Source organism: Canis lupus, chromosome 35 (genome assembly GCF_011100685.1).
Source record: "Canis lupus familiaris isolate Mischka breed German Shepherd chromosome 35, alternate assembly UU_Cfam_GSD_1.0, whole genome shotgun sequence".
Lineage (NCBI taxonomy): Eukaryota > Metazoa > Chordata > Mammalia > Carnivora > Canidae > Canis > Canis lupus.
The window spans coordinates 24,506,072-24,531,411 of NC_049256.1; the positions used below are offsets into that span (position 1 = coordinate 24,506,072).

The following is a 25,340-nucleotide window of genomic DNA, read 5'->3' on the forward strand; positions in this document are numbered from 1 at the left end:
ACCTCTCAAAAACTCTCTCATGTTGCTCCACTTCAGTCAAACCTTCCCTCAAGCCCAACCCCTGGCAACCACTGATTTGTTCTCCACCCCTACAGTTTTGCCTTTTCCAGAATGCCATGATAACAGAATCATACAATATGTAACCTTTTGAAACTGATTCCTTCACTTGGTATATGATGCCTTTGAGATTCATCCGTGTTGTTGTGTATATCAATATTTACTTTTTATTGTATTCTATGGTATAGACGTATCATCGTCTGTTTATGCATTTACTTGTTGAATGATATTTGAGTTGATTTGGTAATTATGAATAGAACTGCTTTTAATATCTGTATACAGTTTTTGTGTAATAGAAGTTTAACTTCGCAACGGCAAATACCCAGGAGTGGGATTCCTGGGTCATATGATAAATGCATATTTAAAGAAACAACCAAATAGTTTTCCAGGAGGCAGTACCGTTTTGAATTCCCAACAATAATTTGTAAGAGGTTCTATTGTTCTGCATCCTTACCATAACTGGATATTGTTGATTTATCAAAACTTTATTTCACTGTGGTTTCAATCTGCATTTCCTAATGGCTACTGATATGAGCCCATCATTTCTTATGTTATTACATCTATATATCTTCATTGGTGAAGTACCTGTTCAAATGTTTTGCCCAGTTACTATTGAGTTCTTTGTTTTCTGACACTGATTTTTGAGAGATATATTTTCTGGATACAAGTTATTAGTCAAATATTTGATTTGCAAATATTTTCTCACATTCTTTGTTGTCTTTTTATTCTCGTAACAGTGACTTTCATGAGAAAAAATTTTCATTTTGATAAAGTCCAATATATTAAACTTTTCTCTATGGATTACGCTTTTGGTGTTATATATAATAAGAAGGTTTTGCCTAACTGAAAATTATGAAGATTTTCTCCTACATTTTCCTCTAAAAGTTTTATAGCTTTATATTTACATTTAGGTCTATGATCCATTTTGGATTATTTTTTGGTATACAATGTGTGGTCTAAATTGAGATTATTATTAATTTATTTAATCTCAATTAATCTAATTGAGATTATTATTTTGCATATGAATGTCCAATTCATATGTTCTAATAACATTTATTGAAGATCTTTTTTCTGTTGAATTGTTTTATACCTTTGTCAGAAATCAATTGTTCGTATTTGTGTGGATCTATTTCTGGATTCTCTACTCTATTCCATTGATCCAGTGTTTATCCCTTCATTGATATCATGCTGCTTTAATTACTGTAGCTTTATAACAAATCTTAAAATTGGGCAGTGTGGGCCCTCCAAAGTTATTCTTTCTCAAAATTGTTTTGGCTGTTCTAATTCCTTTACCTTTCCTATGAATCATAGAGTTAGGTTGTCTGTATATACAAAAAACTTCTGCCAGGATTTTGATGGACATTGCAATAAACCTACAGGTTTATGTAGAAATAACTGAATGTTAACTATACTACACTCTTAACCAATAAATAAAAGAAATTACAAGGGAAATGAGAAAGTACTTAGCGATAAAATGAAAACAGAAACACAGCATATAAAACCCATGAAAAAGGGGATCCCTGGGTGGTGCAGCGGTTTGGCGCCTGCCTTTGGCCCAGGGTGCGATCCTGGAGACCCGGGATCGAGTCCCACGTCAGGCTCCCCGTGCATGGGGCCTGCTTCTCCCTCTGCCTGTGTCTCTGCCTCTCTCTCTCTCTCTCTGTGACTATCATAAATAAAAAAAAAAATAAAAAGTAAAAAATAAAAAACACGAAATGTAGTAAAAGCCGTGCTCAGAGGAAAATTTATAGCTCTAACATCTATATTACAAAAGAAGAAAGGTCAGTAGAGAGAATCAATGAAACCAAAAGTTGGTTTAAAAAGATCAATAAGTTTTCTCTTTGAAAAGATCAACAAAGTCTACAAACCTTTAGTCAGACAAATAATAAAAGAAGATACAGATAACTAAATCATAAAGCAGGGACATTACTACTAACCTTACAAAAATAAAAAGAATTAGAAGATAAGACTATGAACAATTGTACAATAACAAATTAAATAACTTAGTGGAATGGACAGAGTCCCAAGAACAAACAAATTGCTTAAACCAACTCATGAAGAAAATAGAAAAGATCATTATTCTCAAACTCTCCCAAATCATACAAAGAAATACTGCCTAATTCATTCCATGAGGTCAGTATTATATGACCCTGATGCCAAAGACAGGTAGCTGGAAGGGATTAAGAGGCATAAACTTCCAGTTGTTAAAAAAAAAAAAAAAGTAATGGAGATAAGTACAGCAAAGGTTGTATAGTCAATAATATTGTAATAATGTTATATGGTGACAGGTGGTAACTACACTTATCTTGGTGAGCACTGAGTAATGTATACGATTGTCAAGCCATTTTGTTGAACACCTGAAACTAATATAATATGTCAACTATTCTTAAAAAATAATTTTTTAAAGATGTTACAATAAAAAAATATGGACCAGTATTCCTTATGAACACAGAAGCAAAAATCCTCAACAAAATACCAGCACACAATATCCAACAGCATATTAGAATGATTATACACCAGGTGGGATTTATCACAGGAATGCAATAGGGTGGTTCAACATAAGGCAATCAAGAAGTATATTTTACCACATTAGTAGAATAATGGGGGAAAAAAACACAAAATCATCTCAACTCATGCAGAAAAAGCAATTTACGAAATTCAATATCCTTTCATGATAAAACACACAGGAAACTAGGAATAAAAGCAAACCTTCTCAATATGATAAAGACTATTTATGAAAAATCCATAGACGACATCATGTCAGTGGTGAAAGAATGACAGCTTTCCTCCTAAGATCAGGAGACAGACAAGGAGGCTGGCTTTCACCACTGCTATTAAAAATTGTACTGTAAGTTCTAATAAAAAATATTAGACAAGGAAAAGAAATAAAAGGCATCTAATTAGAACAAAAGAAAAAATAATTAGAACAAAAGAAGTAAAATTTCTCTATTGCAAATGACATGACCCTATATATATAAAACCAAAGAATATAATAGTTAAAGCTAATACAATTAATAAATATATTTAGCAAAGTTGCAATGTATAAGGTCAACAAACAAAAATCAGTTGTGGTTCTATAAACCAGTAAAGAACAATCAAGAAGAGGAAATTAAGAAAACAATTCCATTTACAATAACATCCAGAAGAATACAATACCTAGGAACAAATTAACCAAAGAAGTAAAAGATTTGTACAGTGAAAACTACAAAACATCACTGAAAGAAGTTAAAGAAGAACTAAATGAAAGACCTCCCATATTCATGGACTAGAGATTTATTATTTTTAAGATCTCAATACTCCTCGAAACAATCTACAGATTCAATGTGATTCTTATAAAAATTCTAGCAGCCTTTTTTGCAGAACTGGAATAACTGATTGGAATTGAACTGATTCTCAAATTCACACGGAAATACAGGGGGCTCTGAATAGCAAAAAAAAAAAAAAAAAAAAAATCTCGAAAAATAAAAACCACAGTTGGAGGACTAACACTTCCCTACAAAGCTAGAATAATCTAAACAGTGTGGACGTGATATAAAGATAGACATACTGACCAACAGAATAGAATTAAGAGTCCAGAAATGAACTCAATATATCTATGGGTAATTGATTTTTGACAAGATTAAGACTACCCATATCTTTCAGCATAGAAACGTCTCCAGTAAATGATATTGGGACAACTGGATTTCTTCATGCAAAAGAAAAAAAAAAAAAAGAATCCAGACCCTTACCTTGCACTATACACAAAAGTTGACTCAAAATCAATCAATAACCTAAATATAAGAACTAAAAACCATCAAGCTTTTCAAATAAAACATATGAACAAATTTCCCTGACCTTGGATTTGGCAATGTATTCTTAAATATGACACTAAAAGCATACGAAACAAAAGAAAAATCAATAAATTTGATTTCATGAAGATGAAAAACTTTTGTACATCAAAGGTTATTAGTAAATGCAGACTGTAGAGAGTGGAAGAAAATATTTGCAAATCTTGATAAGGGATTAATATTTATAGTATATTTAAGCACTCCTACAGTTCAATAAAGATATCAGTTTTAAAATGAGCAAAGAACTTGAATAGATGTTTATGCAAAGAAAATATACGAACAGTTAATAAGAACATGAAAAATGATCAACATCATTCATCATTAGGGAAATGCAAATCAAAGCCATAATGAGATATCATTTTATACTTACTATAATATAATCCAAAAAATGGTGGGAAAACCAACAAAAAATGGAAACAAGTATTAGTAAGGATGTGGAGAAATTGTAACCCTTGTACATTCCTGATGAGAAGTAAAATGTTGCAACCACTGGGGAAAACAGCTTGGTAGTTTCTTTAAATGTAGAATTATCATAGGATCCAGCAAGTCCAATCCTAGATATATGTCCCAGAAAATTGAAAACAGTGATTCAGGGGGACGCCCGGGTGACTCAGTGGTTGAGCGTCTGCCTTTGGCTCAGGGAGTGATCCTGGAGTTCAGGGATCGAATACCACATCAGGCTCCTCACGTGGAGCCTGCTTCTCCTCTTCCTATGTCTCTGCCTCTCTCTCTGTGTCTCTCATGAATAAATAAATAAAATTAAAAAAAAAGAAAACAGAGACTCGGATACTTATGTACCAATGTTCATTGAACTATTATTCACAATAGTCAAAGTTGGACATAACTCAGTTGTCCAACAAAAGGATGGATAAACAAAATGTAGTATATCCACACAGTGGAATATTATTCAGCCATAAAAAATGAAATTCTGATACAACCCAGAAGAACTTTAAAGCTATTATGCAAGGTGAAATAAAAGACAAAAAGGAAAAATATTGTATGATTGTACCTATAAGAAATATCTAGAATAGACAAATTCATAGAGACAAAAAGAAGACTAGATATTACCCCGGGTGGAGAGTGGGATAAATGGAGAATTATTGCTTAATCGGTGGAGTTTCTGAGATGAAAAAAAAGTTTTGCAAATAGATTATAGTGATACTTGAATAACATTGTGAATATAATTAATACCACTGAACTGTACATTTAAAAATGCTTTAAAAAATGGTTAATATGGCAAATTTTATTGCATAGATTTTACCAACCCCCCCTCTACCACACAAATTACACTTCATCCTTAACAAGTAGGGTTTATATCAGAAATGCAAGACTGGTTTAACATATGAAAATCAATCATTAATAAACTAAAATATAATCATTTCAGTAGACACAGAGAAAGCATTAATCATTTAAAATAAATATCCATTAAACTATATTTGTAAACTGAATTTTAAAGTCTATGCTTTTAAAAATTTTTCTAAGGTGGCACATGTGCTAGATAATGTAATAAAAAATGTATCATCATATTACAATGTTTTTAATGTAAAATGATTCTACTGACAGATGAAATATCCCCAAAGGTAAGATGCTTAAAAATATCCCATTAGAGTTAATAATTAGGATTAATGATTGCCACTAGAGAAATGTACTTAAGAATATTTTAAAATTTTGCTCTTGATCTTCTTCCCATGTTTACTTCTCTATGGTTGCATAAGATAAATAGTTGGAGAGGGGCACCCGGGTGGCTCAGTAGTTGAGTGTCTGCTTTTGGCTCAGGTCATGATCCTGGGGTCCTGGGATCAAGTCCAACATCAGGCTCCCTGCAGGGAGCCTGCTTCTCCCTCTGCCTATGTCTCTGCCTCTCTCTCTGTGTCTCTCATGAATAAAATATTGGGGGAAAAAATATAAAATAGTTGAAGAATGGGGAACCCTGGGTTTAGCGCCTACCTTCGGCCCAGGGCATGATCCTGGAGTCCCAGGATCGAGTCCCACATCAGGCTCCCTGCATGGAGCCTGCTTCTCCGTCTGCCTGTGTCTCTGCCTCTCTGTCTCTCATGAATAAATAAATAAAAGCTTTAAAAAAAATAGTTGGAGAATGTTGTTATACTTTCCACACAGTATTAAAGTTTTGTTAATGTATTCAATACATATTAAATGCAGAAAAATTTAAAAATTAACTATATTGAGATATCCAATTCATTTTCAATTATTTTAATTTACCTTTGATTTATTTAATCAATGTTTTAAGGTTTTCAGCATACAGACCCTGTATTTATTTTTTTAGATTTGCAAAGAAGTAATTATTTGGAGCTACTGTAAATGTTTTTTTTAAATTTTGTTGTCCTCATGTTCATTGCCTATATACAGAAATATGACTGACTTTTATACATTTACTTTATATCTGATGACTTTACTAAATTTACTGAGTTCTAGAATTTTCTTTTGTAAATTCTATGGGATTTTCTATGTAGACAGTCATGGTTTCTATGAATAAAGACATTTCACGACTTCCTTTCAGTCTACATCAATTTATTTAGTTTTCTTGCCTTCCTGCACTGACTAGGAATTTCAGCATGATATAGTCATTTTTGTCTTCTTATTCAGCTTAGAAGAAATTAGTCATTCTTTCTCTATCAAGTATGGTGCTAGCTGTGGATTTTTATAGATACCCTTAATGAGGTTAGGACAATTCTCTTTTGTTTCTAGTTTGCTAAGAGTTTTTGTTTTGGTTTAGTTTGGTGTTTTTTGTTTTTTTCACAGATTTTATTTATTCATTCATGTGAGACATAGGGAGAGAGAGAGGTAGAGACACAGGCAGAGGGAGAAGCAGGCTCCATGCAGGGAGCCCAACGTAGGACTCGATCCCAGGACCCCAGGATCACGTCTTAGGCCAGGCAGATGTTCTACTTCCAAAGCCCCCCAGGCGTCCCTGGTTGGTTTGGTTTTTATTTTGCCAGGAGTACATGCCTAATTTTATCAACTGCTTTTTCTGCATCAGTTAATATAATCATGTGATTTTTTCTTTATCTGTTAATATGATGGATTAGATTGAGTTTTGAATATTGAATCAGCCTTGCATTCCTGGTATAAACCGCATCTGGTTGTATTATTCCTTTTACATATGTTTGATGCAATTTGCCAATATTTAGTTAGGAATTTCTGCTCTTATGTTTATGAGAAGTACTAGTGTATACTTTCTTGCACAGCCTTTGCTTTTGGTGGCAGAGTCTCATGAGTCGTAGTGTTTCTTCCTCCACTATTTCTGGAAAAGAATACATTAAATCAGTGTTATTTCTTCTTTAAATGTTTGTCATAATTTGCAAGTGAAATAATATGGGCCTGGATTTTCTTTTTTGGAAGATTTTTAACCCACAAAAGAAACTCCTTTAATAGATACGAGGATAGGGGATCCCTGGCTCGGTGGTTTGGCGCCTGCCTTTGGCCCAGGGCGCGATCCTGGAGTCCCGGGATCGAGTCCCGTGGGGCTCCCGCATGGAGCCTGCTTCTCCCTCTGCCTGTGTCTCTGCCTTTCTCTCTCTCTCTCTCTATCATGAATAAATAAAAAATTAAAAAAATCTTTAAAAAAATAGATATGAGGATGTGTGTATTTTTTGGAGTTTTGATGTTTGTGGCTTTCAAAGAAACGGGAAATTTCACCTAAGTTGTTTAATTTATGTACATAGAATCGCTTATAATATTCCTTCACTATAGTTATTTTTAACACTAAGGGATCTTCAGTGAGCTCTCTCATTCTGGATATTGGTAATTGTCTATCTTTTTTTCTTGGTCATTTTGTTTCATTGTTTTTCTCTATTGTTTTTTTCTTTTCATTTCATTGACTTCTGCTCTTGTCTTAAATGCTTCCTTCTTTCTGCTTGCTTTGGGTGTATTTTGCTCATTTTTTTTCTAGTTTCCTAAAATGAGTACTTTCTTTTTTAATATTGTACATTTATGCTATACATTTCCCTCTTAGCTCTTCTTCAGTATCCCACAAATTTCGATGTGTTGTGTTTTCTTGCTTTTTTTTTTTTTTTTTAGTTTAAAATGTTTTCCAATTTCACAGGATACTTCCTCTCTGGCTCACATATTGCTTAGCAGTGCGTTTTCCAGTTTTCAAATATTCGGAGATTTTCCAGTTATCCTTCTCTTGATTTCTAGCCTAATTCAAATATGATCAGAAAACATTCTTTGTATCATTTTAATTTAAAAATTTAAAATTTGTTAGGGTTTGTTTTAAGCCCCAGGACATGGTCTCTCTTGGTCAATGTCTGTTCTTGAAAAGAATACATATTCTGCTATTTTCAGGTGTAATTTCCTATAAATGTCATTCAGATCCAGTTTATTTATGTTCAATTTTTCTACATCCTTGCTAAATTTTCTGTGTTCTCATTCTATCAATTACCAAGAAAAGAGCGCTGACATCTCCAACTGTTATTCTGACTTTCCATTTTCTTAAAGTCCTATTAAATTTTTGTTTCATGTATTTGAGTCTGATGTTATGTACATTTAGGATTCTTATATCTTCTCGGTGAATTGACATCATAATGTGCCTCTGTATTCCTGATACTTTTTGCTCTGAAGTATACTCTATTGTTAATATAGCTACTCAAGCTTTCTTGGACTAGTGTTTGCATGGTATATATTTTTTCCATTCTTTTACTTCTAACTTATCTATATCATTAAGTTCAACATGGACTTTATGCTTGTAGCCAGCATAGAGTGGGTCTTGTTCTTTTATCCATTCTCATAACTCTGCCTTCTAACTGGCACGTTTAGACTATTTTAATTTCTTTAAGTGGTAAGTACTTTGTTATCTCTCAAAATTTTGTTGATTATGAATTCAAATGGAGTTTGGATGATGATCCTTTTGTTCCATATGCTGTTGACTGGGATTAGTCAATGCTATGTAGTTGATGGCAGCAAGGCTGGTCTGGAAGGTGCAAGTGAAAGGCTTCACTCACATTTCTGTAGAACATTTATATTTAATGTAATTATTTATGTCTACCATTTTATTATGTTTTCTGTTTATCTCTTTCTCAGCCCTCTGCCTTTCCATTCCCTTTCCTTCTTTTAAATCATTTAAATATTTTTTAGTATTCCATTTAGTTTACCTGTTGAGGGTTTTTTTTTTTTTCAGTTTTAGGCAGATATAATTGGCATATAGCACTGTATAAGTTTAAGATGTACAGCATAATGACTATATATATTGCAAAATGACTACCACAATAAGTTTATTTAATATCCATTATCTCATGTAGATACAAAAAATAAAAGAAAAAGGTTTTTTTCCTTGTGATGAGAACTGTTAGGACTTATTGTCTTAGCAACTCTCAAATATACCATACAGCAGCGTTAACTATAGTCATTATGTTATATATCACATCCCCAGTACTTATAATTGGAAATTTGCACCTTTTGAACATCTTCATCAAATTCTCCAACCCTGCCCCCTGCCTCTAGTAACTACAAATCTGGTGTCTTTTTCCATGAGTTTGGTTTTGGTTGTCTTTTTGTTTTATTTTTGTTTTTGTTTAGATTTGACATGTAAGTGAGATAATATGGTATTTGTCTTTTCCTGTCTGACTCATTTCACTTAACATAAAGCCCTCAAGGTCCATCCAATGTGGTAAAAAATAGCAAGATTTCCTTCCTATTATGGCTGAATAATATTCCACTGGTATTCTATAATACATTATTTTCTTTATCCATTCAACTATTGTTGGACATTTATGTTGGTTTGTGTTTGATTTGGGCGATTAGAGAGAATGCTGCAGCGAAACTGGAGGAACCTATCTTTTCAAGTTAGTGCTTTCATTTTCTTCAGATAAATACCCAGAAGTGGAATTGCTGGACCATATGGTCTATTTTTAATTTTTAAAAGAACCTCCAGGGGGGGAGGAGCAAGATGGCGGAAGAGTAGGGTCCCCAAATCACCTGTCTCCACCAAACTACCTAGAAAACCTTCAAATTATCCTGAAAATCTATGAATTCGGCCTGAGATTTAAAGAGAGACCAGCTGGAATGCAACAGTGAGAAGAGTTCGCGCTTCTATCAAGGTAGGAAGACGGGGAAAAAGAAATAAAGAAACAAAGGCCTCCAAGGGGGAGGGGCCCCGCGAGGAGCCGGGCTGAGGCCGGAGCGAGTGACCCCAGGACAGGAGAGCCCCGTCCCGGAGGAGCAGGAGCTGCACCGACCTTCCCGGGCGCAAAAGGGCTCGCAGGGAGTTGGAGCAGGACCCAGGAGGGAGCAGATGCCCTCGGGCTCCCCGGGACAGTAACAGCAACTCCGCGCCCAGGAGAGTGCGCCGAGCTCCCTAAGGGCTGCAGCGCGCACGGGGGACCCGGAGCAGCTCGGGGGGCTCGGGCGGCGGCTCCGCGGAGGGGGCTGCGGGGCGGGAGCAGCTCGGGGGGGCTCGGGCAGATGAAGAGGCTCCGTGCGGAGGGGGCTGCGCGGTTCCAGGAGCAGCTCGGAGGGGCTCGGGCGGCAGCTCCGCGGAGGGGGTTGCGCGGCCCGGGAGCGCGAATCCACCAGCGCAGGCCCCGGAGCACAGGGCGCCGGGACACAGCCCAGGATCCCGCCTCCCCCGGGACAGGCAGAGGCCGGGAGGGCCCAGGACAGCGAGGACGCTCCTGCCCCAGCTGAGCAGATCAGCGGCCCCGCCCCGGAGCCTCCAGGCCCTGCAGACGGAGAGCTCCGGAGTTCCTGCGGGGGCTGAATCCAGGTTTCCAGAGCTGCCCCGCCACTGGGGCTGTTCCTCCTGCGGCCTCACGGGGTAAACAACCCCCACCGAGCCCTGCACCAGGCAGGCAGGGGCACAGCAGCTCCCCCAACTGCTAACACCTGAAAATCAGCACAGCAGGCCCCTCCCCCAGAACACCAGCTAGACTGACAACTTCCAGGAGAAGCCAAGGGACTTAAACTACACAGAATCAGAAGATACTCCCCGGTGGTTCTTTTTTTGTTTGTTTGTTTTTGTTTTTGTTTTTGTTTTTATTTTGTTTTGCTTTTTGATTTGTTTCCTTCCCCCACCCCCTTTTTTTTCTCCTTTCTTTTTCTTTCTCTTTTTCTTCTTTTTTTTTTTTTCGTTTTTTTTTTCTTTTCTTTTTCTTCCCTTTTTTTTTCTCTTTCTCTTTTCTTTCCTTCTTTCTCTCCTCTCTTTTTCTCTTTTTCCCAATACAACTTGCTTTTGGCCACTCTGCACTGAACAAAATGACTAGAAGGAAAACCTCACCTCAAAAGAAAGAATCAGAAACAGTCCTCTCTCCCACAGAGTTACAAAATCTGGATTACAATTCAATGTCAGAAAGCCAATTCAGAAGCACTATTATACAGCTACTGGTGGCTCTAGAAAAAAGTATAAAGGACTCAAGAGACTTCATGACTGCAGAATTTAGAGCTAATCAGGCAGAAATTAAAAATCAATTGAATGAGATGCAATCCAAACTAGAAGTCCTAACGACGAGGGTTAACGAGGTGGAAGAACGAGTGAGTGACCTAGAAGACAAGTTGATAGCAAAGAGGGAAACTGAGGAAAAAAGAGACAAACAATTAAAAGACCGTGAAGATAGATTAAGGGAAATAAACGACAGCCTGAGAAAGAAAAACCTACGTTTAATTGGGGTTCCCGAGGGCGCCGAAAGGGACAGAGGGCCAGAATATGTATTTGAACAAATTCTAGCTGAAAACTTTCCTAATCTGGGAAGGGAAACAGGCATTCAGATCCAGGAAATAGAGAGATCCCCCCCTAAAATCAATAAAAACCGTTCAACACCTCGACATTTAATTGTGAAGCTTGCAAATTCCAAAGATAAGGAGAAGATCCTTAAAGCAGCAAGAGACAAGAAATCCCTGACTTTTATGGGGAGGAGTATTAGGGTAACAGCAGACCTCTCCACAGAGACCTGGCAGGCCAGAAAGGGCTGGCAGGATATATTCAGGGTCCTAAAGGAGAAGAACATGCAACCAAGAATACTTTATCCAGCAAGGCTCTCATTCAAAATGGAAGGAGAGATAAAGAGCTTCCAAGACAGGCAGCAACTAAAAGAATATGTGACCTCCAAACCAGCTCTGCAAGAAATTTTAAGGGGGACTCTTAAAATTCCCCTTTAAGAAGAAGTTCAGTGGAATAGTCCACAAAAACAAAGACTGAATAGATATCATGATGACACTAAACTCATATCTCTCAATAGTAACTCTGAATGTGAACGGGCTTAATGACCCCATCAAAAGGCGCAGGGTTTCAGACTGGATAAGAAAGCAGGACCCATCTATTTGCTGTCTACAAGAGACTCATTTTAGACAGAAGGACACCTACAGCCTGAAAATAAAAGGTTGGAGAACCATTTACCATTCGAATGGTCCTCAAAAGAAAGCAGGGGTAGCCATCCTTATATCAGATAAACTAAAATTTACCCCAAAGTCTGTAGTGAGAGATGAAGAGGGACACTATATCATACTTAAAGGATCTATTCAACAAGAGGACTTAACAATCCTCAATATATATGCTCCGAATGTGGGAGCTGCCAAATATATAAATCAATTATTAACCAAAGTGAAGAAATACTTAGATAATAATACACTTATACTTGGTGACTTCAATCTAGCTCTTTCTATACTCGATAGGTCTTCTAAGCAAAACATCTCCAAAGAAACGAGAGCTTTAAATGATACACTGGACCAGATGGATTTCACAGATATCTACAGAACTTTACATCCAAACTCAACTGAATACACATTCTTCTCAAGCGCACATGGAACTTTCTCCAGAATAGACCACATATTGGGTCACAAATCGGGTCTGAACCGATACCAAAAGATTGGGATTGTCCCCTGCATATTCTCAGACCATAATGCCTTGAAATTAGAACTAAATCACAACAAGAAGTTTGGAAGGACCTCAAACACGTGGAGGTTAAGGACCATCCTGCTAAAAGATAAAAGGGTCAACCAGGAAATTAAGGAAGAATTAAAAAGATTCATGGAAACTAATGAGAATGAAGATACAACCGTTCAAAATCTTTGGGATGCAGCAAAAGCAGTCCTAAGGGGGAAATACATCGCAATACAAGCATCCATTCAAAAACAGGAAAGAACTCAAATACAAAAGCTCACCTTACACATAAAGGAGCTAGAGAAAAAACAGCAAATAGATCCTACACCCAAGAGAAGAAGGGAGTTAATAAAGATTCGAGCAGAACTCAACGAAATCGAGACCAGAAGAACTGTGGAACAGATCAACAAAACCAGGAGTTGGTTCTTTGAAAGAATTAACAAGATAGATAAACCATTAGCCAGCCTTATTAAAAAGAAGAGAGAGAAGACTCAAATTAATAAAATCATGAATGAGAAAGGAGAGATCACTACCAACACCAAGGAAATACAAACGATTTTAAAAACATATTATGAACAGCTATACGCCAATAAATTAGGCAATCTGGAAGAAATGGACGCATTCATGGAAAGCCACAAACTACCAAAACTGGAACAGGAAGAAATAGAAAACCTGAACAGGCCAATAACCAGGGAGGAAATTGAAGCAGTCATCAAAAACATCCCAAGACACAAGAGTCCAGGGCCAGATGGCTTCCCAGGGGAATTTTATCAAACGTTTAAAGAAGAAATCATACCTATTCTCCTAAAGCTGTTTGGAAAGATAGAAAGAGATGGAGTACTTCCAAATTCGTTCTATGAAGCCAGCATCACCTTAATTCCAAAGCCAGACAAAGACCCCACCAAAAAGGAGAATTACAGACCAATATCCCTGATGAACATGGATGCAAAAATTCTCAACAAGATACTGGCCAATAGGATCCAATAGTACATTAAGAAAATTATTCACCATGACCAAGTAGGATTTATCCCTGGGACACAAGGCTGGTTCAACACCCGTAAAACAATCAATGTGATTCATCATATCAGCAAGAGAAAAACCAAGAACCATATGATCCTCTCATTGGATGCAGAGAAAGCATTTGACAAAATACAGCATCCATTCCTGATCAAAACTCTTCAGAGTGTAGGGATAGAGGGAACATTCCTCGACATCTTAAAAGCCATCTATGAAAAGCCCACAGCAAATATCATTCTCAATGGGGAAGCACTAGGAGCCTTTCCCCTAAGATCAGGAACAAGACAGGGATGTCCACTCTCACCACTGCTGTTCAACATAGTACTGGAAGTCCTAGCCTCAGCAATCAGACAACAAAAAGACATTAAAGGCATTCAAATTGGCAAAGAAGAAGTCAAACTCTCCTTCTTCGCCAATGACATGATACTCTACATAGAAAACCCAAAAGTCTCCACCCCAAGATTGCTAGAACTCATACAGCAATTCGGTAGCGTGGCAGGATACAAAATCAATGCCCAGAAATCAGTGGCATTTCTATACACTAACAATGAGACTGAAGAAAGAGAAATTAAGGAGTCAATCCCATTTACAATTGCACCCAAAAGCATAAGATACCTAGGAATAAACCTAACCAAAGATGTAAAGGATCTATACCCTCAAAACTATAGAACACTTCTGAAAGAAATTGAGGAAGACACAAAGAGATGGAAAAATATTCCATGCTCATGGATTGGCAGAATTAATATTGTGAAAATGTCAATGTTACCCAGGGCAATATACACGTTTAATGCAATCCCTATCAAAATACCATGGACTTTCTTCAGAGAGTTAGAACAAATTATTTTAAGATTTGTGTGGAATCAGAAAAGACCCCGAATAGCCAGGGGAATTTTAAAAAAGAAAACCATATCTGGAGGCATCACAATGCCAGATTTCAGGTTGTACTACAAAGCTGTGGTCATCAAGACAGTGTGGTACTGGCACAAAAACAGACACATAGATCAGTGGAACAGAATAGAGAATCCAGAAGTGGACCCTGAACTTTATGGGCAACTAATATTCGATAAAGGAGGAAAGACTATCCATTGGAAGAAAGACAGTCTCTTCAATAAATGGTGCTGGGAAAATTGGACATCCACATGCAGAAGAATGAAACTAGACCACTCTCTTTCACCATACAGCAAGATAAACTCAAAATGGATGAAAGATCTAAATGTGAGACAAGATTCCATCAAAATCCTAGAGAAGAACACAGGCAACACCCTTTTTGAACTCGGCCATAGTAACTTCTTGCAAGATACATCCACGAAGGCAAAAGAAACAAAAGCAAAAATGAACTATTGGGACTTCATCAAGATAAAAAGCTTTTGCACAGCAAAGGATACAGTCAACAAAACTCAAAGACAACCTACAGAATGGGAGAAGATATTTGCAAATGACATATCAGATAAAGGGCTAGTTTCCAAGATCTATAAAGAACTTATTAAACTCAACACCAAAGAAACAAACAATCCAATCATGAAATGGGCAAAAGACATGAACAGAAATCTCACAGAGGAAGACATAGACATGGCCAACATGCATATGAGAAAATGCTCTGCATCACTTGCCATCAGGGAAATACAAATCAAAACTACAATGAGATACCACCTCACACCAGTGAGAATGGGGAAAATTAACAAGGCAGGAAACAACAAATGTTGGAGAGGATGCGGAGAAAAGGGAACCCTCTTACACTGTTGGTGGGAATGTGAACTGGTGCAGCCACTCTGGAAAACTGTGTGGGGGTTCCTCAAACAGTTAAAAATATACCTGCCCTACGACCCAGCAATTGCACTGCTGGGGATTTACCCCAAAGATACAAATGCAATGAAACGCCGGGACACCTGCACCCCGATGTTTATAGCAGCAATGGCCACGATAGCCAAACTGTGGAAGGAGCCTCGGTGTCCAACGAAAGATGAATGGATAAAGAAGATGTGGTTTATGTATACAATGGAATATTACTCAGCTATTAGAAATGACAAATACCCACCATTTGCTTCAACGTGGATGGAACTGGAGGGTATTATGCTGAGTGAAGTAAGTCAGTCGGAGAAGGACAAACATTATATGTTCTCATTCATTTGGGGAATATAAATAATAGTGAAAGGGAATATAAGGGAAGGGAGAAGAAAGGTGTGGGAAATACCAGAAAGGGAGACAGAACGTAAAGACTGCTAACTCTGGGAAACGAACTAGGGGTGGTAGAAGGGGAGGAGGGCGGGGGGTGGGAGTGAATGGGTGACGGGCACTGGGTGTTATTCTGTATGTTAGTAAATTGAACACCAATAAAAAATAAATTAAAAAAAAATAAAATAAAAGAACCTCCATACTGTTTTCCATAGTGGCTGCTTGAATTTACATTCTATTAACAGCATAAGGGTTCCCTTTTCTCCATATCCTCTTCAACACTTGTTATTTCTTGTCTTTGCAGTAACAGTCATTCTAACAGGTGTGCAATATTTCATTATGATTTTGATTTGCATTTCCCTGATGATTAGTGATATTAAGCACCTTTTCATGTACCTGTTGACCATCTGTAGGTCTTTGGAAAAATATCCATTCAGGTTCATTGTCCATTTTGAAATTGTTTGTTTTATGCTACTGAGTTGTAGGAGTTTTTTTTTATATATTTTGGGTATTAACCCCTTATCAGATATATGATTTGTAAATATTTTTCTCCCATTCCAAAGGTTGCCCTTTTATTTTGTTGATGGCTTCCTTTACTGTGCAGAAGCTTTTTGGTTTGATATAGTCCCACTTGTCTGTTTTTGTTGCCTTTGTTTTGCTGTCAAATCCAAAAAATCATGTCAAGGAGTTTACAAGTTTATCACCTATGTTTGCTTCTGGAAGTTTTATGGTTTCAGGTCTTACATTTAAGTCTTTAATACATTTTGAGTTAATTTTTGTGAATGGTGTAAGACACGGGTCTCATTTCATTCTTTTACATGTGAATATCCAATTTTATCAGCACCATTTAATGAAGCGACTGTCTTTTCTCCAGTGAATGTTCTTAGCTCCCTTGTCAAATATTAGTTGACCATATTTCTGGGGTCTTGATTCTATTCCACTGGTCTATGTGTCTGCTTTTAATGCCGCTGCTATACTGTTTTGATTACTACAACTTTATAATATAGCTTGAAATCAAGAAGTGTGATGCCTCTCACTTTGTTCTACTTTCTCAGGATTCCTTTGTATATTTGGAGTCTTTTGTGATTCCATATAAATTTTAGGATTGTTTTTTCTACTTCTGAAAAAACACACCATTGGGATCTTGATAAGGATTACACTGGGTAGTATGAAAACTTTAACAATATTAATTCTTCCAATCCAGGAATACAGATCATCTTTCTATTTGCTTGTGTCTTCTTCAATTTCTTTCATCAATGTGTAGTATAGTGATCTTTCACCTCCTTGCCTAAATTTACTCTTAAATATTTTATTGTTTTCAATGATATTATGCTATTGATCATTTCTTTTTCAGATAATTTGCCGTTAGTGTATAAAAACCCTACTGATTCTTGTATGTTAATTTTGTATTCTGCAGCTTAACTGAATTTGTTGATCTCATTGAGTTTTTGATAATATTTCTTTCTTTGATTTTATAGTTGCTGTTCTGGGGATTACAATAACATACTTAACCTCTTAGCCTACTTAGAAATGTTTTAACACCTGCTGTAGAATGTACAAAACTTTCCACTATGCAGAGCCCGTAATGCTTATAGTTGTCTTCGGTATTATACCTGCACACATTGAAAAACTCATTAGACCATGTCATAATTGTGCTCGCTTCGGCAGCACATATTAGACCATGTCATAATTGTTGCTTTCAACTGTTTAATGTATTTTAAAGAACTTAAGAAAAATTATCTATAGTATGTATAACAGTTATTACCATTTCTGTTGCTCTCCCTCTTTCCTGAAATTCCAGGTTTCCCTTTAGCATCATCTTCCTTTCATCTGAAGAGTTTTCTTTCTTTTTCTGCAGCAGACAGAGCATTTCTTTTAAAGTAGGTCTGCTAGTAATGAATTGTCTTAGTTTTGCTTCATTGCCAAAGGGTATTTTCATTGGGTATAGAGTCTGGGCTGACAGTTCTTTTCTTTAAAGCACCTTAAAAATGCTCTTCTACCACTTCCTGGTTTCCATGGTTTATGATTAGAAATCTGCACCATAGTAACTTCTTGCAAGATACATCCACGAAGGCAAAAGAAACAAAAGCAAAAATGAACTATTGGGACTTCATCAAGATAAGAAGTTTTTGCACAGCAAAGGATACAGTCAACAAAACTCAAAGACAACCTACAGAATGGGAGAAGATATTTGCAAATGACATATCAGATAAAGGGCTAGTTTCCAAGATCTATAAAGAACTTATTAAACTCAACACCAAAGAAACAAACAATCCAATCATGAAATGGGCAAAAGACATGAACAGAAATCTCACAGAGGAAGACATAGACATGGCCAACATGCACATGAGAAAATGCTCTGCATCACTTGCCATCAGGGAAATACAAATCAAAACCACAATGAGTGAAGTAAGTCAGTCAGAGAAGGACAAACATTATATGTTCTCATTCATTTGGGGAATATAAATAATAGTGAAAGGGAATATAAGGGAAGGGAGAAGAAATGTGTGGGAAATATCAGAAAGGGAGACAGAACGTAAAGACTGCTAACTCTGGGAAACGAACTAGGGGTGGTAGAAGGGGAGGAGGGCGGGGGGTGGGAGTGAATGGGTGACGGGCACTGGGTGTTATTCTGTATGTTAGTAAATTGAACACCAATAAAAAATAAATTAAAAAAAAAAAAACAAAACCACAATGAGATACCACCTCACACCAGTGAGAATGGGGAAAATTAACAAGGCAGGAAACAACAAATGTTGGAGAGGATGTGGAGAAAAGGGAACCCTCATACACTGTTGGTGGGAATGTGAACTGGTGCAGCCACTCTGGAAAACTGTGTGGAGGTTCCTCAAACAGTTAAAAATATACCTGCCCTACGACCCAGCAATTGCACTGCTGGGGATTTACCCCAAAGATACAAATGCAATGAAACGCCGGGACACCTGCACCCCGATGTTTATAGCAGCAATGGCCACGATAGCCAAACTGTGGAAGGAGCCTCGGTGTCCAACGAAAGATGAATGGATAAAGAAGATGTGGTTTATGTATACAATGGAATATTACTCAGCTATTAGAAATGACAAATACCCACCATTTGCTTCAACGTGGATGGAACTGGAGGGTATTATGCTGAGTGAAGTAAGCCAGTTGGAGAAGGACAAACATTATATGTTCTCATTCATTTGGGGAATATAAATAATAGTGAAAGGGAATATAAGGGAAGGGGGAAGAAATGTGTGGGAAATATCAGAAAGGGAGACAGAACGTAAAGACTGCTAACTCTGGGAAACGAACTAGGGGTGTTGGAAGGGGAGGAGGGCGGGGGGTGGGAGTGAATGGGTGACGGGCACTGGGGGTTATTCTGTATGTTAGTAAATTGAACACCAATAAAAAATAAATAAAAAATAAAAAAAATAAAAAAATAAAAAAGAAATCCGCAGTTACTTGAATTTTTCCCTAAGTCTAATGCATTATTTTTCTCTGCCTGTTTCTGTTTTCCACAGATACAGACCATCTCCCTCCCCTTCTGATACAACTGAAGTCTGGAGGGCAACTCCATTCTTAACTTCCCAGGTAGGGATGCCTGTGTGGGTCCCATCAAAAACTTTTCTTCTCAAATTTATGTAATACATTAAGACATTTCCAATGTCCATTACTTGTCTGGCTCCTCTTCTCTGGTCATGCCTTAGATCATAATGTCAGACAAACCAAAGGATGTTTATCTGCATTTGGACTACAAACTTTGACATAAAACATTTTTATTTAAGCCAAATAAGAAAATACTCTGTTCGTCTTCCTTTTTTTTTTTTTTTAAACTGAAGCTCTATAATACTTCATTATTGGCTGGCTTTAATACTTTCTACAGTGTCATGTGGCAAATATTGCTGTTGATGTTATACTGCTTATCTGAGTGACCAAAACTAAGAATATGTACGCAATAGAATAACCTGCTGCTTTCATCTTCTTAAACAGGTTCTCTTAGACTTATCTTAGACATACTTTCTTTTTATATCTTTAGCATATGTCCACACTGTCCAAGACAATGAGTTACATGACAAATAGCAAGCATTACCACAGTACAACCCCTCATCCTCAGGCATTTCCATGTCGTATAGTGTGACAGCTGTGGATAGCGGTAGGTTCACTTCTCCACTCGTTTCCCCACTGCCTTAAGGAACACTTCATTTTTAGCTGGTAGGCATAGCGGCTGCTAAACTATTGAAATAGTTTGGTGCCGGTTGGTTAACTGGCACCTACTGGGACCTCCTGGCTCTCTCTTGCTCTCTCTCAATTTTATCAATTAGAGGATTAAAGGTTTGGGGAGCAGAGCCTTCAAGGCCTGATCCAGTACTACCTTGTGTCTGTTCTGATTGCTTGATGCTTCTGCCATGTTGGTTCTTAACTACACTGAATCTTAGTGCTATTTTAGTGAAACCTTTGCGCTATGTCTACAAGAGTAGATATTGAGAAGTTTATTTTTGTAATATTAACTGACGGCCATTTAGCTGTATATCAGGATTGAGTGTGAGACACATTTATCTACTGATAACTCCTATTTTCTTTAGAAAACTAGAGTTTAGGGATGACCTAAGGGAAGTTTCCCAGGGCAGTCAAGTGCTAGGAGTGTTGGAGAAGATCATCCCCCTGGTTCTCTATAATTGTCACTCAACAGTGACAACCCTTCTCTGGTTCACTAAGTCCTTCATTTGCTGTCTACCTCCATTAATTCAACTCAATTCCATCCCTCAGAGTTAAATGTGCATAAATAGGGCTAATAGATGAACATGTCTCCTGTGTGACCAAAGTCTCCTAAACTTCATTTCTACTTTAGACCTCTTTCTTATGATAAAATTGCTTTTGATATACATATTTTTAAAACTATACAGGTCTGCATAAAAACATTCTTCAAATTTATATCTAGGCTTATCCAGGAATTCCAAAAGATTTCTTATAAGGGCTATCCTCCTTCAAAGTAAGAATTTCTTATGAAAAAAAAAAGTGTATCTGGAATTTTTAAGTTTAAAAATACTACTAATGTAGCTGCTTAGTAGTGTGAAGCACAGTACCATTTCAAGGACATGGACCTTGGTTATGCAGAATACAGTTAGGGACTAGAAAGATAAACAGTATCTCTCTAGACACAGTAGATACAGTACATCTCAATTAGAAACATTTCAATTAGAGTACATCTCAATTCAGACACTAAATTTTCATCAAAAAACTTTAACAACACTTAGATTTCATAAAACTTAGAGTTGAAAGAATAGATTCACTTGTTCAAGTTGTCCCAGAGATACTTTTAAGTTTTTCAATAAATGAATTGAGTACCAAAAATACATTTTCATATGGTGTTCGCATCTATGTTGATAAAACTGGTTCACCTTTCTGAGAAGAACCAGTTTGACTTTGCAGCAAAACAGATAATTTTAAAACTACATTTAAAACTAAGTATATTAGTTTTAAAACTACAAGTTTAATAAAGTCAATAACTCTTGGGTAAACTCAGTATTAACCTTGAATTCAAAGAAGCATTGCAAAATTTGATAATCAATGCCAAATGATAAAATTAACAAAGCATTCTTCAAATTTGGTTTGTAATTTTTGCATCCAGTTTATAGAATACTGCCAACTATAAATAACATCTGCAAATTGATTCATGTTAGAAAATGTTTAAAACCATTATTTTTGATTTGTATTAGAGAAAGATTCAATTTCAATATAACATTCAACCTGTATAACTAAGTTACAAACAAGTGTTTCCTTTCCATGGAACTTTAAATTTAGTTTGTTCATAAGTAGTATAGTATCAGAGAAATGTTAGTTACAATGTCACATTTTGTCTATGATTTCTGAATGTTTGGTAAGAATTCTTTTTGTTTCAGGAAGACTTTGAATTGAACTTAATCCAAATCTTCCATGACTCAACCATTTGTGCATTTGCAAAGAGCACAAGACTATCAAGCTCATTGTCTTCTGTTTTCTTTTAGCAGCTTCATTAACTGGTGATGGTTCCTAACATTTGGATATATAGAGTCAACATTTCAACAACTGTATCCAGGACACTTCAGCTAAAAGCTGCTTCAAAAAACTTAGCAGAAATGTGTTCAAGATGTACCATTCAATAGGAAGAAGTAATAAGGGAAATACAAACTTCTTGTTTTGAAAATTCCAATATATCTGGATATTTTTAACCTAACATAGCTGAAGCACATCTACCATGATAAAAACTAAGTTTTTCATATTTAGTGGAAATTGTCCTTTATCAAATATAGAAAATTCAAAAGTACTTACTCCACAAATTCAATTTTTTCAGGTTGTGAATTGACAGTATTTTTTCATAAATTTGGATATCCTTTGAAACTATTTGCCCAATGCCACTTACTAAACCACCATTGATTTGAAATGCCTCCACAGAATATACTAAATCCATAGACAGATATGAGTTCATTTCTGTACTTTGCATTCTGACCCATTGGCTACTTATGCAGTAGTCTCTTCAAGTTTTGATTAGAAAGACTTTAATATGTTTTATTCTCTGGTTAGAGTACTCTCCTTCTGTAGCTCTTTTTAATCAGAGGTTTGCCAAATATTCTTGGCTTTTTTCACAAATTAGTTTCAGAATCAACTTGTCTACTTCCCAAAACACATATTACATATGTTGGAATCACATAACTTTACAAACTATTATGAATGATATCATTTTGTTACTTAGTCCCCAAGCAGTATTTCTTTCCATTTGCATAGGTTTTCATCTGTGTCATTCAGTGGCATATGAAGCTTTATTTATATTAAGACATGTACACCCCTAGTTAAATTTATTTCCAATATTTCCTCATTTTTGGTTGCAACTGAAAATAAAGCTTTTTTGTAATTATAGCTCCTAAGTAGTAGTTGTTTTAATTGTTTAGAATAGTTTTTCAGTTGATTCTCTTTAATTTTCTAAATATACAATTAAAAGTAGAGCTTTTTCTGTAATTATAACTCCTAAGTAGTAATTTGTTTTAATTGTTTGGAATAGTTTTTCAGTTGATTCTCTTTAACTTTCTAGAGATACAATCATATCAGCAGCCGACAGTGATAATTTTGTCTCCTTTATCATTTTGTATGTTTCTCCTTTATCATTTTGTATGTTTACTTCATTGATGTTCTTATTGGATTATTTCAGACAAAATATTCTCAACTTAAACTGTTCCAGTGCTTCTCCATGGTTGACTCTTGCCACTCCATATACACACACATAATTATATATATATCCTCCTATGATTATATATATATAATCATAGTAAGGAAATAGTCATTTGATGTTTAATTTTAGAGTACTTTTTTGTCAAAATGAGAGTTAAACTTTTTGGCATCTTTGGAGACGACATGATCTTCCTTCTTAGATTAATAAATACACTGAATTATATTAATCAATTCTCATTTAAAAACACGTTCATGTAGTGAACACCACTTGCTCTTGATATATTATTAATTTAATGCATTGTTGCATATAGTTCAATAAATTTAGATCTTCATAAATATTAAATCTTCATAAAAACAAAAAAAGCATTTTGTGCTATTTTTATTAGATTTTAGTACTAATGTTCTACTCATTTAATAAAATAATTTAAAATATTTCTCTTTTTTGTACAAATAATTCATTTAAAGCACAGTTTCTCAACAATGGCACTACTGGCATTTTGAGCTGGATAATTCCTTAATGTGGGAGGTATCCTGTTCCTTATTAGATTTTCAGCAGACACCCTGTATTCTATCCACTATATGCCAATAACACTATCTGCCTACCACTATGATATCAGAAAATGCCTCCAGACACTGCCAAATGTACCCCTGGAGACAAAATCTCCCTGAGAACTACTGAACTAAAATGAAAGAAAAAATTTGCTGTTTTTCAAAATTTAGTAATTGATTACATTTTTATCAATGATCTTTTATATTACTAGAAATGTCTTGCATTTTACAGACTATTTGGTGCTTCATCACAGATCTTTCACTTTTTGCAAGTATATCTTATTAGTCTTTTCCTTATAATTTTCTAACAAAATACTCATGACTGAAATAGTCTCTTTTACCATCTTTCTATCTAAAAATAGTTTCCTATTTTTATGCAATTATCCAAGTCCTTTCATAACTGGACAGTTACAGTGATTAAAAATGATTTGGGGCACTTACTTCTTATTTCAGGTGGCTAAATTTCATTATTTCTTATTTGGCAGTCGAGAGGAAACTCCTTGCCAGATTCCCTATGTATTTGCTGAAAATATGTCTCAATATAGTCCACGTTACTTTAAAAAAAATTTATACAATACTTTCTTCTTCTCTATTGGTGCAAATTAAAATTGCTATTTAACATGAAATTTGCAATAGATCTTCTCTTCCAGTTTTTTCTTCTCCTCACTCTTACCAGCACTATACTAGTTTTCCCATCAATAGAGTCTTCATTTTAATGTAAAAATGTGCCCATATTTTTCTTAAGCTAGAAAAATAATTTAACTATATTGTAATAAGTATTTCGACCTAATTTCCAAGTACAATTAACACAAGTATCACTGTGAAATGAGCAATCTACATAAAATATTCAATGGAACACATCACAACTATTGTATCAGTGCATGGAAAAAATAATTCCAACTGAATCAACCCAGTGATACCAATTTCAGTAACCCTCCATTGCATTAGCCACTTTTCAAGTGCTTGTTAGTCACATGTGGCTGGCAGTTACCATATTGGACAACTCAGCCCTAGCAGGTCTAGCTGTTAGGAGTAAGCCGGACAGTTAGGGAGACAGGGTCAGAGTCCACAACAAAAAAATACAGAATCAGGACAGCTAAAATCAAACAGCATTGACCTCCTGTTCTGCATATTCGACAGGACTGCACTGACATTCTGTTTTGCAGCCTTTGCAAAAATGACTTCTGCAAAACAACCTAAAATAAGACAATTAACCATAAAAGCATTCATAAATATCATGGGCTAAAGGGCAGTTAAGGCCTATGCCCCCAGATGTCAGTAAAAAAAAAAAAAAAAGGGGCCATCAGCAAGTGGACATTAACCTATTTAGACAGAGATGTGACCAAAGCCCTGATTAGCATGACTCATACTCCGATTGCTTAAGAAAGTTCTGCAAAAGACCCCATAAAAACCCCTAAACAACCCCTAAACTTAGAAACTCTAGGGGCAACCCACTTGCCCACCCCCCTCCCCGAGAGCTTTATACTCTTGTTCAATAAACTATGCTTTGCTGCTCACCATTCTTGGTCTGGTCTACTTCTTCATTCTTCGAAGTAGTGTGACCAAGAACCCGGGCGCTACAGCAACACAAAATCCTGTAGCATAATCAATATCTCAAAGGACACTAATGATCTTGCAAATGTTTAGTTCAGCTTTAGTAGTTCATAGGAAATTTTGGATGTTTTCCTTTTTTACAGATCAAA

The 25,340-nt window shown here is 36.1% G+C and overlaps 1 protein-coding gene across 6 annotated transcripts in view; it reads right to left on the reverse strand.

Moving 5' to 3' along the window:
* Positions 1-25,340, reverse strand: part of LOC488248 (cytidine monophosphate-N-acetylneuraminic acid hydroxylase) — a 143,875-nt gene that overhangs the window by 22,257 nt on the left and 96,278 nt on the right. The gene's annotated exons all lie outside the window — the stretch shown is intronic.